The sequence below is a fragment of the Rhinolophus hipposideros genome (assembly GCF_964194185.1).
Source record: "Rhinolophus hipposideros genome assembly, chromosome: 9".
NCBI classification, from domain to species: Eukaryota; Metazoa; Chordata; class Mammalia; order Chiroptera; family Rhinolophidae; genus Rhinolophus; species Rhinolophus hipposideros.
In genome coordinates this window covers 14,489,932-14,506,942 of record NC_138055.1, presented here as the reverse complement: position 1 = coordinate 14,506,942, position 17,011 = coordinate 14,489,932, and positions in this window count along the sequence as shown.

Genomic DNA, 17,011 nt, shown 5'->3' with positions numbered 1-17,011 from the left:
GAGAAACTCAGAAATCAAAAACAAACTCAGAGCTCAATTCACCATTACCCATTAGGCAGCTGCTATGAGCCTGGCACAATGCAGGGTATTGTCAGGGATACTGGGAAACCCTTTCTCCTAGCAGAACTGGCTGTTGGGGTGGAGTAGGCAGAAAATAGACACATGGAATAAGCAGTAATATGACACAACAGTGGTGGAACCAAATGACAACAAAAAACAATGTAAGAAATGTCAAAAAAGAGACCACTTTTCTTACTGAGTGTCTTCCATGAACCAAGTCTTGTGTTGAGTGCTGAGGGTTCAGAGGTGAGTCAAATGCAGACTATTGGAGGGGGACACTTCCTCCCACTCTCAATGTTTCCTCCATGTGGAAGGAGTACAGTTAGTATGAAATGATTGACATCTCTTTACCCCTGTCATGCGGGGACTCTGGTCCTGCTCCCCGCACAAGAACGCAGGATGTGGTGAGGCCAAAAAGGAACACCAGCGGAGCCATAGATAGGGGGTTCATACCACTATAGTCTCGCTGGCAGCTGGTTTGGAGACACAGGAAGCAGGAGCCACTAGATCCGCAACCTGCCGTCGCTTCTCTGCCAACCAACCAACCCCTTGCTAACTGCAGCCGTGCTTGCTAGCTCAGCCACGGCAGTTATATCAGTGGCTAATGGCTAACTGGTTACAGCTGATGGCCATCTACTACCCGAGCCAGCACCTTTCCATGTGAGGCTCAGAGCCTGAAAACTGCTCTCTGGGACTCCATCCCCACAACCCCATTTCCCACGTCACCCATGGAGAGCTTGGGGAGCAGGCGATCAATCAATTTGGAAATAGTGCCATGTGAATAGTACATTTGCAAATATTATAATGGGTCATGCTTGTCTCAGCTCCACCGTTTTGGCTCTTTGGAGTTGCATTGCCAACTGAGAAACCTACTGTTATGGGCTGAATTTCATTCCCCACTCCAAATTCACGTGTTGAGGTCCTAACTCCCTGTCACGCAGGGTGTCATGCAGGGTCTCTAGTCCCGCTCCCCACATAAGAATGCAGGATATGGTGAGGCCAAAAAGGAACACCCATGGAGCCATAGATAGGGGAGCCATATTACTATAGCCTCGCTGGCAGCTGGGTTGGAGACACAGAAAGCAAACATCCACCAGTACCCCAACAAGGGATCTTCCTGCACTCCAGTCTCTCTGGCGGCCAGGCAAAAGACACAGGAAGTAGGATCCACACGCGCAATCCCCTGTTCACTTCTCTTCCTGCCAACTCCCTATCAACCAACTCAGCCACAGCAGTTATATCAGTGGCTAATTGGCTAACTGGTTACAGCTGATGGCCAACCAGTCACAACTGATGGCCATCTACTACCTGAGCCAGCACCTTTCCATGTGAGACCGAGAGCCTGGAAACTGCTCTCTGGAACTCAGTCCCCACATTCCCAGTACCTTAGAATGTCTGTGTTTGGACTTAGTACCTTCGAAGATGTAATTAAGGTTAAATGAGGTCTTTGGAGGTGGGCCCAAATCAAGTATGACTTGTGTCCTTATAAGAAGAGATCAGGACACATTTAAAAATACAAGTAGGAGAAGACAATCATCTACAAGCCAAGGAGAGAAGCTTCAGAAGAAACTAACCCTGTGGACACCTTGCTCTTGGACTTCTGGCTTCCAGAATTGTGAGAAAATGTTTTTGTTTTTTAAGGCATGCAGTCTGTGGTATTTGTTACGGTAGCCTTAATAAAATATTATACCTACTCTAGCTGGGCAGGAACCCATGTCCAAATAAAGCTGTGAGACTTAGCTGAGCAGGTGTCCCCCCATCGCAATCACACTCTTCATGGAAAAGTTTGCTTCCATCCAGTCTTCTCTGGATTAAATTAAGAACAAAGCTCAGAGTTTGGCCTCCATCTGCCTTTCTGTCTTTTTTTCTCATTTTGTTCAGCTGCTGGGTGAAGAAGTGGAGATACCTTTTATTGATTTTCCTCAAACATTCCAGATTAGATCAGAATGGCCAGGATAGGCAATTTCTTCTGTGGTACCAGGTAGCCTCCAAATCTCAATGACTTAACCAAATAATCGATTATTCCTTGCTCACAATAGGTTATCATCCTGCCTAGGTGGAACTTGGATTCTACATGTCCAATACAGCTCAGCAGGAAGACTCTACTCATCCCAGCCACCCAGAGGACCCATTGCATTACTAGTATCTATGGTCACCACAGTGGGAGGAAACGAACATGGCTCGTAGGCAACCCTCCAGAAATGATTCACGTCACTTCCCATTGTGTTTCACTGGCCAAAGTAAGTCATTTGATCATAGCTAACATACCAAAGGGTGATAAACTGTAATCCTCCCCTATGTCCAGAACTAAGCAACCTGGAAATATTTGTAAACAGCCCTAATAACCACCACATGGACCATCATTGCTGCCCCCCAAAAGGTTACACTTTCGAGAAGCAGGATGAGGAATTGAGCTCACATTGTCATTCTTGTGTGTGTCCCTGGCCTACTTGAAAGTCCTCAGAAGAGAAAGTTACTCCCCTACAAAATGAAGGCTCAGAGAGGGAAATATGACCAAGGTTCTGTTCATTCAATAAGCAAGTATTTGTTAAGTGCCTGTTAATGGGCTACACAGAAACACTCATCTGAATCTTGCAGGATTTAAGGGGTCCCTGATCTCCCACTCCCTGAATGCCAGTAGGATCCCCCAATCATTATGAAAACAAAAATATCTCCACAGATACCCAATCTTAACTCTTTTGCCGTGATGGTTGGATATATCCAAATGAATAGTTCCATCCACTGACTGCGGATAGAAACTTCCAGAAAAGAAGTTTAGGAAAGCAGATGTACATTTTTCTATATTTTTGTGCTTTTCAAGAATGAATAACAATAGGAAATTTTTATACATAAAAATAATGTGATTTATATACAAAGCAGCTCAAGTTGTTATTAAATACATAAAATAGCAAAATATCAACTTTTTGTTTTTTTGTGGATTTCTGACACATTTTGAAAAAAAACTTGAAATCAATTCAGTGAAAGAGTTAAGTAGGGTAGAATTATGGCAGAAGTCTTCCTAGTTAATTTTTCACGACAGGAGAAACATGCTATTTGGAGGGAGAAGCATTAATTTTACAGCAGATTTGGTGAGGGGAAGTGTTTGGAAAAAAGAAAGTAATAACATCTTGATGATCCAAAAATGAGTATGGAATGTTCATGAAATGATCGATAGAGCTGGTAGGAACCTCAGAGAATTTCAAGTTCAAGTCCTTTATTTTACAGAGAACTATGAAGACTATTTCTCATTGAGACTTCAGGTGAGAAAAGAAGAAGGCAGCCTCTCTTTTTCATTGCCCTGATCACATCATCCTCCTTCCAACACTGGTGCCCACAACTTCTATGTTATACCCACCTGCCCATGACTTTGGATTTGGGTAGGTGGAGGCAGGAGGGAGTGAGGGGCAGCAGAGGATTAAGAGAGAATACGGAAAGAAGAAGCTGAAAGAGCACTTGCAGAGCAGGTGATTCCCTTCTAGATGTGGTGAAGGGAAATTCAAGTCACTAAAAAGTGCAGTGGACCTCTGGGCCGAGCCACGAACCGAGAGAACACAATAGACAATTGGGAAAGCACCTGGCAATCGCTGTTGGGGAAGAGCTCTGATGATCCGAATACCAAGCAGTATCACCATTACTGTTCATATTTATAGTGTACTTTCTAAAATTAGCTGTCTGAGGGGTCAGCAGAACTATTTGAGAATTACGGCAGGAAACTGACTTGTAAGCATCATCAAAACCCTGTTGGTTTCCTCTTCCTCTTTCAGACTAACAACATGTTTTAAAAAGGATGAGGGAGTACTTAGTTTGTCGTAGCGGTTAGGTACTCCAGATGTTAGATCACCTGTTTCAAGATTTCAGCTGAGACTTGTAAATTTATTTCATCCAGTTCCTTAAGCTAGTTTCAAACCTTGGTCCCTGAAGCCAAATTGAAGGTTATAAAAATATCCCCCTGGTACTACTCCCAGGCTAGAAGACATATGCTGCAGCCCTAAGCTATTTCCATGGTTAGAACTGCTTCTTCTTTGGGGCTGCCCCAGAATTTTCAGAAATGACTGGTAATATCTGAGGGATCATAGATCCTTAGGAAGAGATTGTTTCATTTTCCTGAAGTATCTTATGGAATGTTGGTAGATCATGGGAAGTGCCTGTGGGATGGTTGCCAACGGCAATTCCTAAGTCAGTGCTATCTGGTGTGATAATATGCCTTGCCTAAGTTCTGCAGACAAACCTATGACTACGTGGACAGGTGAGGTGGGCGACACCACTGGTCCCTCTGCCACACTCTGCAAACAGGTACACACACGCAGCTGAGGAAGGAAGTCGAGTGGATGTGTCCATGTTACTTGGGGTGACAAGTTTTCATGTCCCATGTGCAGCTGTAATCAGCAAGTACGTCAAGAGGTGTGTGTGTATGTGTAATGGGAGAGATTGCTCATTTTGTCTAAGGACATTTTGTTCTAACGTTGGCCTAACTTTGTTCCTGTGCCAAAATGGATTGTCTAGGCCCTCAAAACCCCAGCTGGTGGAGAGTCCTTCATTTCTGTTGGTCTAGGAAGCAGAGGGTGGAGAATGAATACCTTATATCTATTACAAACTTGCTGATGAGAGACAGCCAATTCTTCTGTCTTATCTCTATGTTACAATAAGTAGCAGAAAGAGACAATCAGTCTTCATGAGACAAGAGTGGATTGTCTTCATTTGGAGTGGCTAGTTCCCAAAGCCTTAGCTGTGGGTCCCGCCAGTTTTCCAAGTTAAAGGCACTCTGGTACTGTGCTTCCAACACAGATGAGCTTGAATTCTGGCTCTGCCACTTAATGGCCACACGGCCTGGGATAGGTAACTTTAGCCTTTTTTCTTCATTTGAAAGTGAAAATAAGGACCCCTGTTTGACAGAGTTGCTGTGGGGTAACATGAAATGATATTCATGTAACAGTCTGCCCTGGGTCCCATAAGGGACCTCACTACCAGTAGGGACTATGGCATCACACTGATTCTCCTGATCATTTGGGAACCTGAGCCCCGGCCTCGCCTGGGGTTTAGGAGGCAGGGTGGCTGCAGGGCTTGAGTAGACCTGGCCAAGGAAGTGCAATTTAAGGGAGCTTCATCTAAGGGAGAGCTGAAGCACAAGCTCAGGGTCGTGGTCCAAGCAAAAGATCAACCTCAAAGGACCAGGAGGGAGGGAGGACACAGTTAGGAAGCAATGGGTTAGACTATAAATAAGTAAATATATATATAAACAAACAAACAAGTAAATCAAGTCTGAACAGATAGGCTCCCAGTGGTGCATAGGACATAAGGCCTGGAGACTAGTCCCTGAGGCCCAGGAATGTGGCAGAAAGTCTTTTTATAAAGTGACTAGATTCCAGCCAGGAGAACATTGTGGAGGGTACTGAGTCAGTCTGGATAGTGACACAGATTCGGTTGTCAGTGCTTCTTCCCTTGTCCAGTCATAGGAATACAGCAAAATCGTTCAGAAAATCTGGCCCTGGATAGAGCCAAAGTTCTTGTGATTTTGTCACAGAAGTTCAAGGCTTCTGTCAAGAGCCAACTCAAGAAAACCTTGTGAGGAGTCTTATGCCCCCACCCCCATCTCATCAGGCTCTGGCCACATCTAGCTTCACACCATTGCAACACCTACAGCGCAGAATGAGAAGGTGGTATGTCTGCCTTCCTTGCTAGGACCTCCGCTGAGGACAGATAATCGCCATTCACCTGGAGAATTACACAGGCAATACAATGCCTGGCCCACCAATCATGGCAGCTACAAATTACTGCTTAGGAGACAGAGGGAGAAAGCTTGGTAGATATGCACTCACAGTGCTTATAACTGTGAATGCTACACATGTTAATTATTAGTGTTGCTCTCTTACTTACCTTACTCAAATACTTTGGTTATTTCCAGGATGTATGGCTTTTGATCCTTTAAAAGGGGCAGTAATTCCATGGATATCCACTAGAGCACAGTGCCAAGTTCAAAGTGGACGCTTGAATTTAGTCCAATGTCTGGCTTATTCCCTAGGCAGCTGAGAGTATAGTCAATTATCTCTGATGCTGATGGTGATAGCTCATTTTGTAAAGCAGGAATAAGTCTTCTTTGACCCATCTTTAGTAATTGAACAGTTCGAAAATCACATTTCTCTTTGTTGACCCAAATGAGGAGTCCCCTAATTAGGAGGGCCATGAGTACAGGCTGACAGATGACACCTTCCCCTCTCTAGCTCCATGGCTCATGAGCCCCTTTCTGCAGGAGACCCACTCTCCCCCTTTTCCACCCCTATTCTGCATGGCTGACATCAATGGGCTTTCTTGCCCTCTGGCTTCCTATTGAGTTCAGCCAATGGGAGGTACTAGCAGGAGATGAGAGAATGATGTCAGGGCATTTACCATCAGCATCCTCTCCATCAAGGCACCTTGAACTAGCTATGTCCTTCTAAAGGTTTCCTTTTCCTCCCAACCTTTTCAGTTTCCACGTTCAAGGAGCCACACTTTCTCCTTGCCTAGGAGTGATGGCAGAGACTTACTATTGCTAGTTCCCAGGAGAATTTGCTGTCCTTTGTAGTTTCCCTTACCTGACTTTATTAAAAGTCTCTTTATATGACCCCTCCTAGTCTTAATACCAACATGATCCCCTAACCTTGAGGACCTTCAGAAAAGCAAAAAATTAGCAACTTTTTGAAAAATTTTGTGAGCCTCTAAATAGAACAGAGGTCTAATCCCTTCTTTGTTACCTTGTTCTCTCTCCTCCAGTAGCTTGCTGCTGGCTACTGATATCTCCCACGTGCAGGCTTCAGCCCACCCATGGGCTGTACATGCCCACCCATGGGCATGTTCATGTACATGGGTCTTGTACATGAATGCCAGGCAGAGCTGCTGTCCCCCGGACTCTATGCTGAGCTTACCTAGGGCAAATGAAAGAAATGCAGCCATGCAGAGTCTAAACTGTACTGACCAGGGAAGCAAAAATCAAAACTGGAGAGTGGCACTGGACATTGAGTCTGCAGGACGAGGCGAGGCATCAACAGGGAGATGGATGAGTAGGGCAGAGGAAGAAAGAGCAGAATTCAAGGCAACTTGGGGCAAGTTGATCAGAACAGAGGCCATGAAATATGTGTAAGTGTCCAAGGCCCATTTCTGCTTGATGGAGACAAACCCTAGAGGAGATGGGCAGGAGCAGGCAGTTCTTAGGCCAAATCCTTCAGTTAGAAGCTGTAGCAATAGCCTCCATCACACTCTTTGTGGGGCTTGGAACTGGGTCAGGCTCCCAGGCCCTGAATTTGCGGTCATGACCATGACCACTCAGCTTCCTTGGAGACCCTGTGATTATTCTGGTTGTTGAATAGACCAAGGACTTCTCTGCTGGGGGGAAGCCCTAATATCCAAATCTCAGCTCTCGCAGTCTCCAGTTGGCCCAGGCCATAGGATTGTCTTCTATTAAAACACATTCACTAATCCTGAGTCTTTGTGCTGCTTAGTTTCCAGCTGCCCCAGCTGCCTCACTAGGGCCCTGCTCTGCTGCCTAACTCTCTTTCTCCCCGGGGACTGGATTTTTCTTTGATGACCCCACTTCTGGTAAATGTCTTTCACTATAATTTCAGATGGAGAGTCTTGGACCCCATCTCTCTGACTCCTGAGTAAAGAACAGTGATATACTTCAACTTCCTCATCCTTCTGCTGGGCAATATCCACATTGACAGACCCAGAATTTGGAGAAGATCATTATACAGTAATCTGCAACTCTTGAGTATCCCCCAGAGGTTGGCTTTTTGTATGAGGGTTAGTATCACCACTCCATACTGGATTTATGGAGTAGATTTCCCTCCAGTCTCTTTCATCCCTGTGTGGCTAAAAATTTAGGGTGCTTGGAAACAAGCCCATCCAGGTGAAAGTAATTTATAGCCTCTTTCCATCTACTCTGTCTTTAAGGCTTGCCAAACTTCCTGAGAGGTATGGATGTTTTAAATATTTCATGGAGAGCAAAACGAGTAACGTTCTAGCTCCTGGGGTTCCATCTCTGTGGGAGCTAGCTATCCCAGATGTGGAGTACAGGGAGGGTATCAACTTGCATTAAATTTGAAGCACTATCCACATTTAAGCACCTAGAGAGTTTGCCAGCAGCGACTCTCTTGTCTTAAAATACATAGAAATTGTAGTGTGTCTATTATTCTACCTATTTGACGAGTTCTTTTACAGGACCCAGGTAATACTCACGCCCTGAATTCAAAGTATCCTGCAGGAATCTCTGAAGAGAGAAAATTGTCCAAGGAATAAGGCATGTACAGTAAGTCCTCACTTAATATTGCCAGTAGGTTCTGTGACTTGAAGCAAAACAACCTATAATGAAACAAATTTTACCATAGGTTAATTGATATAAGTAAGCGGTAAGTTCCTATGGCATCTCATCAATGTCATAATGAAATGACGTTGAATGAAATGACATTATTCAAGGACCTGCTCTATACGAGATGTGACCAAAAGACACAGTGAATATTTTTTTAAAAAAATTGTTACAGTAAAAGACACGTTGCCATTAATTCCCCTCAAAATACTCCCCCTCGTTCAGATCGCACTTATCCCATCATTCTTGCCACTTTCTGAAGCAGTTCAGGAAGTCCTCTTTCATGAGTGTCTTTAGTTGTACTGTCATGGCTGCCTCAAGGTCCTGAATCAATTCAAAATGTTTACCTTTCACAGTCATTTTTACTTTGGGGAGGAGCCAAAAGTCACACAGTGCCAGACCCAGTGAATAAGGTGGATGAGGACACACTGTAATGTTTTTATTTGACAGAAATTGCCATATACCAGAAGCGATGTGTGACGTGGAAAGTTGTCATGATGGAGAATGATTTATGACACACTTTAAAACATACCTTCTCTTAACTGTAGTTCACACCTGACTGACTGCACCGAACAAGTTGAAACACTGTTACTAAGGTTTGACTGCACCGCTTCCCATATTGAAGATCCCTGCCTTTCTGTTGGATGGCACTCAGCAGCAGTATTGGCTGTATTTTGTGATCACACCCTATATATCTGCCTCTCTCCAGTATATGGAAGACCATAGCAGGCCTTGATGTTCCCTTCTTATTGTGGCCACCCCTTAGGCATGTTCTTATGGCTCACAAATCCCCACAATCTATTGTGGCAGAGTTTGAGGAATGGTTAATGGGATAGCTCTGGTTGGACACGTGCTTTCTCCCTGCTTACTCCATGATGTACCACTACCTGGCAACCTCAATCATTCAGAACATGGCCCCAAACCAGGGACTATGAACAAAGATACAGGTGTAATCACTTTGTGCGTATGTCTTCCACGTCCCCAGTGAGATTTTTCTTTCTTTCCAGGATGGTTAAGAATCTTAGTTTTATTTATGTCATCTAGAGACATATCTGCCATGTTGTCCAATACACAGCTGGCAGGAAATAGAGATTTTCTGGATGATGATAGTAGAGTCAAAACTTGCCTTTTGGTAGTGTCCACTTACCAAATGCCATTGGTCCCCTTACTGGAGCCATCCCCAAAACGTTTTCTCCCTTCCCCGGAACAGCCTTTGCTTTTAAAAAATAATGCTTTCTCCCCACCCCACTTCTGTTTATAGACACCATAATTGCTTTTGAAATATTTGAAAGCAGAAATCACGGGGACTTTACGGTAAGACAGGCCAGGATTAAATCCCAGTTCTGCTTCTCTATGGCTGGAGCCCCTGAAGCCCACTAACCTTCCTTTAATTGTTTGTAAAACTGGGATAAGAACCAGAAGGGCATAATGTTGTTGAGAGGAGGTAACACAGGTAATCTGGCCCTAAGGGAGATTCAGTGATCATTTGTCGAATTTCAAAGTGAAGCAGATTTTCATCCCAGGGCATTTTTACTCCAAGTTTCGTTTGTTTTCACTCTGCTGAGTTACCACCAAGCTTGATCAAATTGACAGAAAATGCTCTTTGGTTACTTATTTCTCCAACTATCTTTTTTCCCCTCTTAAAAAGATTTAACACATCTGGGATCTATTATATGGTGGTATATATTTCAGTATATGTTTCTGCTAATGCTTCAGTAAACAGAAACCCCATGAATGTTGACTGCTCAAATACAGTAGCTGCTGGTTTGCCTTGAGCAAGGCTCAATATAAAGTTAAACATTCTAGAATTAGAAAAACAAGTGGGTCCCTCAAAAGGGGGACTCTAACTCCAATTGTATCTAAATCACTTTTTATAGTTACAATAATGCTTGTAACCACTTCTTACTGCTTAGAATAAGGAAAGTTTTAAAAGTTTATGATGTTCTTATGTATATCAAAGGCACGTATATCAGTTAGGAACACTTTTGGGTGTTAATATCTGTACACTTAACTAAATGTGGATTAAACAAATAAAAGGTGTTTTGTCATTGTTTTAGTATTTTCCCAAATAGACATCCTTGGTTCAGAGCCTGTACTCCGTGATTCTTTTGTCTTTTTCTCATGTTTGTAAGACGGCTGCCCTGGCACCAGACATCAAGTCCACATCCAATTGAAGAGCTAGGAATGAGGAGTTAGAACCAGCCACATGCTACATGTGTCCTTTTTATAAGAAAAGCAAGACATTTTCCAGAAGCACTAAACCAACTTACATTTCATGGCCAAAATTGTGTCACAGGAGATGGGAAAATGAGGTTTTACCTATTCTGACCTCTGTAGTGGATGCAGACAAGAAAAAAAAAAGCAATAGAAAACTAGGGAGGTCAAGTTTCATGAAAAGTTATTTTAAGAAAAAGGAAATTAGGACATATGTAATATCCCTATGGAAAATGAAAACATGCCAGCAAGGCATGTCCATAAAACAGATTAAAACTACAATGTATTATTTCAAAATGAATAAAAGACATTAAGAATATGATACAAGACATGAAAGAATAAAATAAATCATAGTTAGAAAAAAACTCAGAAACAGAACTTAAGAAATAATTTAAAATAAAAGAACAAATCATTTTAGAAATAAGGATCAAACTATAAGAAGCACAGAACAAATAAGTAGAACAAATGATGCTTTAAGAGAAATAGAAAGTGATAGGAGCAACAATTTTTAAATAAAAAATAAAGAGTGGAAAAGTATTCAAGAGAACATGACAAATATTGAAGAGAGGTCAAGAAAATCCAATATACAAATAGCCAGTCCCCTGAAAAGAAAACCAAAACAAGGGAACAGAACAAATTCTAAAAAATGTAATTCATGAAAATTTTCCTGAAATTAAATATTTAGAATTTGATATTAAAAGAGCGTATTGTATGCCTGAGAATACTAACGTAGACTGAGCAATAACAAGAAATAGTACTAGATAGAAAATAAAAAACAAATAAACAAAATCTCTTGGGCACCAAGGCAAAAACAGTTAGTACTTATCAAGGAAAAGAAATTTGCTCCAGAATTTTGGGCCACACTTTATAGCTGGATAAAATAGAATAACATATTTAAAATGGTAAGTTTAAATGCAACTATATTTACAATTACATTAGAAGTAAATGGCCTTTTTTTTTTTTTTTTAACTTTGCTTTTCTCAGTGTTCCTGCAAATTGCCCCTCCTTCCAGGTTGCATTCAAACTCTGCCTTGTGAAGGAAGTGGGCTCTGGAAGACAGTGAGCTGCTTGTCCATCATCCAGTGACAGCAGACCTCTGCTTTGTATCAGTGCAGGATCCTAAGCATGACTTAGTTTTCTTGCCCCTTCACTAGAAGCAAAAGGGTTTTTCTAATTTCAATGCAACCTATGAAGGCTGGTTTTCTACCCCTTCCTCTGTTGCAGCCAATCATTGCCTTGAAGTGGGAGGGAGTGACTCACAGGAGTTTTCTGCTTGTCTTGCAGTGGCAGCTGATCACCACCATGCATTAATGCAGAGGTTTTTGGAATGAAAGAAAGGGGATACATACATAATATGGAAGGAATTAAGTAAAAATTATACAACTCTGAGTTTGAATTGGAAACACTATTATGAATTTATAAGATATTTTACATTAAGAAATCTATTTATTTCCTAATTCCATTTACCAAAAATGTCTAAAAAATATTATAGTCGCAATAAGCATCTTTAGTACCTAGACTGTAATATCACATCCCATTATAAGAAATCAGGGTTTCTTGGAGAAATAGCTGATTCCAAGTTTGGGGTAGAAACTATGCAAGACAAGGCTGGAAGATTTTGTCCTACCCAATAGAAATGATGTTGTCAAAGACTAATGGAATCGTGTCAAAAGGACTCAGCTGCCAATTTTAAGAGATTTACACTGGCCAGGAAGGAGACAACTTGAGTTTGAATAAAGATAAGAAATGCAATTGATTTAAATCCATTAAATATGTTTAAATTCATGAGTTGATAATGATATATGTTTTTAAATTGAATTAGTCACTTTTACAGGGTCATAGAGAACTAATTCATTATCTTGAAAACAGATAAATAAAGGGAAGGAATCAATAATCTGTTCTAACTTTTATATATAACCTATGCAACTGGGTAACTAAATAATAGATGAGAGAAACATCTCTATAAATTATGCCAGCTGAAAAGTAAAATGAGATGTAAAATTAGAATGTCACTATTTTTCAATCTCCAGTGAATTAATGGGTCTAGGCAATCACCCTCAAAGGATGTTGACATCACAAAAAGAGAGACAACCAGACATATGCTATCTAATGAAATAACATGCCACTTGCTATGGTCTTGCCAAAAACGACTGAGTCCAAGTTTTATTGGCCTCTGGATCCAGCTTCTGATTTGCAGAGAATACAGAGGACAGAGAAACGTGTTGAACAGAACCATGAGTACACAATCAGCAAAGTCTAGACAAGTGGGGAATTCCATAGGTCAAACCTCCAAGGATCTTTAACAAATTATAAGCCAAAGCAATGGATGGAGGGAAAACAGATTAAAAGAAAATTTAGAACATCAAAATGTTAAGAGTGAGTGAGAATAAACTGTAGTGCTAAGAATGTACACTTGGGTAAAAAAAATCATAAAAAAGTAGGGAAGTCATTACTCTAAAAGTCAAGATAATGGTTATTTTTGGAGATAGGAAGGGGATATATGGGAAGGACTTTGGGAAAATCTGGAAAATTTCTATTTCTTCATCTTAGTGTTAGCTTTATAATTCACTAAGCTATGTGTTTAGTTCATATAATTTTCTGTATCTGTGCTTTATTTTACAATTAAAGTTTTTAAGAAAAAACTTGTTTAAGTGTGAATTGCATAAGTCAATGTGTAAAAATGAACTACACTATAAAATTTTTAAAAAGAATAAATAGCCAGGAAGTAAGACTATACTTTAGATAGAGTTATATTTCCCTAAGTGCCTTTATTTAAAAGCCATTTTACAAAATCCTTTCCTTCCTTAAAAAATCCTTTCAGAAAATTCTGTGTACCTTTTTTTTAGACTTGCCAAGCTAAATAGCTAGAAAGTATTTCCTTTTCAAAGCCCAAGGAACATACAATCTTCTGTACAATAAAAAAGATGTATTAAATTTTCCAATACCCCACCCCTTCCTTCCATTTTGGAGGGAAAAATATATGTATATAAATATGCATACACACATATTTACGAAAGCAATGTGAATGCTGGAATGCAAATGTAGATATCACATTTGAAAGAGAAACTTTCATGAAAAAGATAAATATCTTTTTCAGCAAGAATTAGAGGGTGAAACAGTTTCATCAACGTTGAAGTACATTAAAGAATTTTATTTAATTTCAAAGCCAAAATGTGAACCCAATATGGCAATTTTAGCAACAACTTAACTTGCCGACTTCTAAAAATGTGGCCTTCCTAAATCTTTTGAAGTGCCATTTTGCTTTGTCTTCTGAAGTTTTGACATAATTAGCCCATTGATGCCTTGTGCTGTCTTGTGAACGGGAGCATTTGCTCACAATTCCATGTCAGCGGCCAACACAAGGAGAAGTTCAGATCCTTTTGACACCAGGGCGGCTGGTCAGGAAGTTCTCAAATGTGCAGCAATGTGAACTTTTAGCTGAACCGTTATCCAGTGGGGCGGCTCAGGTCTTCAAAGACAGGGGGCATCTGTACCCAGTGACCTGTGCGGCTGGCCTGACACATCTTTTTCCCATGGGGGGTGGGGGTGGGGGGTCAAGGAGCTGAATCTCACACATCTTCATTTCTCAAATTTGAGCCAGAACATTAAGAAGCTTCGTTTCCACTCTTTGGGTTAGCACTGATTATGATAATAATTCTGGCACACACTTAGATGAGTGTGATTAGCCCTTGTTAAGCATTACACCAACCACGTAGTAAATATTATCTTCATTACAGGTGGGAGCATTGAGTGAATTCAGCCAAATCACATGTATAATCAGCAACAGAGCTGGGATTTGACTCAGGCAGCTCTGGCTCCCCGGTCCAGTCCCTTAACCACCATGCTGCAGTGCTTATGACTAAGAATAAGCAGTTGTAGACTTATCTACATATGGTACTGCTGATCATAGCTATCATTTATCTAGTTCCTGCGTGCATCAGGCACTACACCAAGCTTTACAAGAAATTCATTTCTCTAATAGATATAGATATAGATACAGATATAGAAAGATAGGGAAGGGCACAGATACATGAAAGCCCAACAATTGAGAGCTAGTCTCCAGTTAGACTGCCTACCTTTAATCTCAGCACAGTTTACCAGATGTGTGACTTTGAAGAAATGATTTAGCCTCAGTCTGTCATCTAAACACATCCACCTCCTAAGGATACAATCCTCTATAATGCAAGAATTAAATAAATAATTTATGTAAAGCATATAATACAATTCCTGGCACAGAATAGGTACCCAATAAATTAGATATTATTATACTGTATGTAACATATAAAATATGTAATAATGTATCATATTATATAATAATATTATTACTATTAGATATACATTAGTAGTCTACTTTCTTAAACAATTCAGAAATCTTAGTAAAGAGGAGTAACTTTTCTTTTTTGTTTTCTTTTAAATTTATTGGGGTGACAATGTTAGTGAAATTACATAGATTTCAGGTGTACAATTCTGTATTACATCGTCTATAAATCCCATTGTGTGTTCACCACCCACAGTCAGTTCTCCTTCCATTACCATATATTTGATCCCCCTTACCCTCATCTCCAACCCCCCAACCCCCTTACCCTCTGGTAACCACTAAATGATTGTCTGTGTCTAAGTTTTTGTTTCTCATTTGTCTTGTTCTTTTGTTGTTTTTGGTTTATATACCACATATCAGTGAAATCATAGGGTTCTCTGCTTTTTCTGTCTGACTTATTTCACTTAGCATTATACTCTCAAGATCCATCCGTGTTGTCACAAATGTTTCTATATCATCTTTCCTTAATGCCGGATAGTATTCCATTGTGTATATATACCACAACTTCTTTATCCATTCATCTATCGAAGGACATTTTGGTTGTTTCCATGTCTTGGCCACCGTAAACAAAGCTGCAATGAACATTGGAGCACACGTGTCTTTAGGAATAAATGTTTTCAGATTTTTTGGGTAGATACCCAGGAGAAGGATTGCTGGGTCATATGGTAATTCTATTGGTAATTTTTTGAGGAACCTCCACACTGCCTTCCATAACAGCTGCACCAGTCTACATTCCCACCAACAGTGTATGAGGGTTCCTTTTTCTCCACAGCCTCTTCAACACTTGTTACTATTTGTCTTGTTGATGATAGCCATTCTGACTGGGGTGAGGTGATATCTCATTGTGGTTTTTATTTGCATTTTTCTGATGATTAGTGATGTTGAGCATTTTTTCATATGACTATTTGCCATTTGTATATCCTCTTTGGAGAAATGTCTCTTCGGGTCCTCGGTCCATTTTTCAATTGGGTTGTTTGTTTTTTTTGTTGTTGAGTTTCATGAGTTCCTTGTATATTTTGGATATTAGCCCCTTATCGGAGGCACTGTTTGCAAAAATCTTCTCCCATTCAGTTGGCTGCCTCTTTATTTTGTCGATGGTTTCTTTTGCTGTGCAGAAGCTTTTAAGTTTCATATAGTCCCACTCATTTATTTTAGCTTTTACTTCCATTGCCTTTGGAGTCAAATTCACAAAATGCTCTTTGAACCCAAGGTCCATAAGTTTAGTACCTATGTTTTCTTCTATGCAGTTTATTGTGTCAGGTCTTATCCTTAAGTCTTTGATCCATTTTAAATTAATTTTGGTACATGGTGATAGATAGCAGTCCAGTTTCATTCTTTTGCACATGGCTATCCAATTCTCCCAGCACCATTTATTGAAGAGGCTGTCTTTCCTCCATTGTATGTTTTTAGCTTCTTTGTCAAAAATTATCTGTCCATATTTATGTGGTTTTATTTCTGGGTTCTCAATTCTATTCCATTAATCTATGTATCTGTTTTTCTGCCAATACCATGCTGTTTTTATTATTGTAGCCCTGTAGTACAAGCTAAAGTCAGGGAGTGTGATACCTCCAGCATTGTTCTTTTTTCTTAAGATTGCTTTGGCTATTCGGGGTCTTTTATGGTTCCAAATAAATCTGATGATTTTTTGTTCTATTTCTTTAAAAAATGCCATTGGGATTTTGATGGGGATTGCATTAAATCTGTATATGGCTTTGGGTAATATGGCCATTTTAACTATGTTGATTCTTCCAATCCATGAGCACAGAATGTCTTTCCATTTCTTTGTGTCTTCTTCAATTTCTTTCAAAATGTCTTATAGTTTTCACCATATAGGTCCTTCACATCCTTGGTTAAGTTTATTCCTAGGTATTTTATTCTTTTTGCTGCAATTGCAAAGGGAATTGTTTTTTGTATTTCTTTTTCTGAGATTTCATTGTTAGTATATAGGAATGCAGTGGACTTTTGTACGTTGATTTTGTAGCCAGTAACTTTACTGTATTCGTTGATTGTTTCTAATAGCTTTTTGGTGGAGTCTTTAGGGTTTTCTATATATAGCATCACATCATCTGCAAAGAGTGATAATT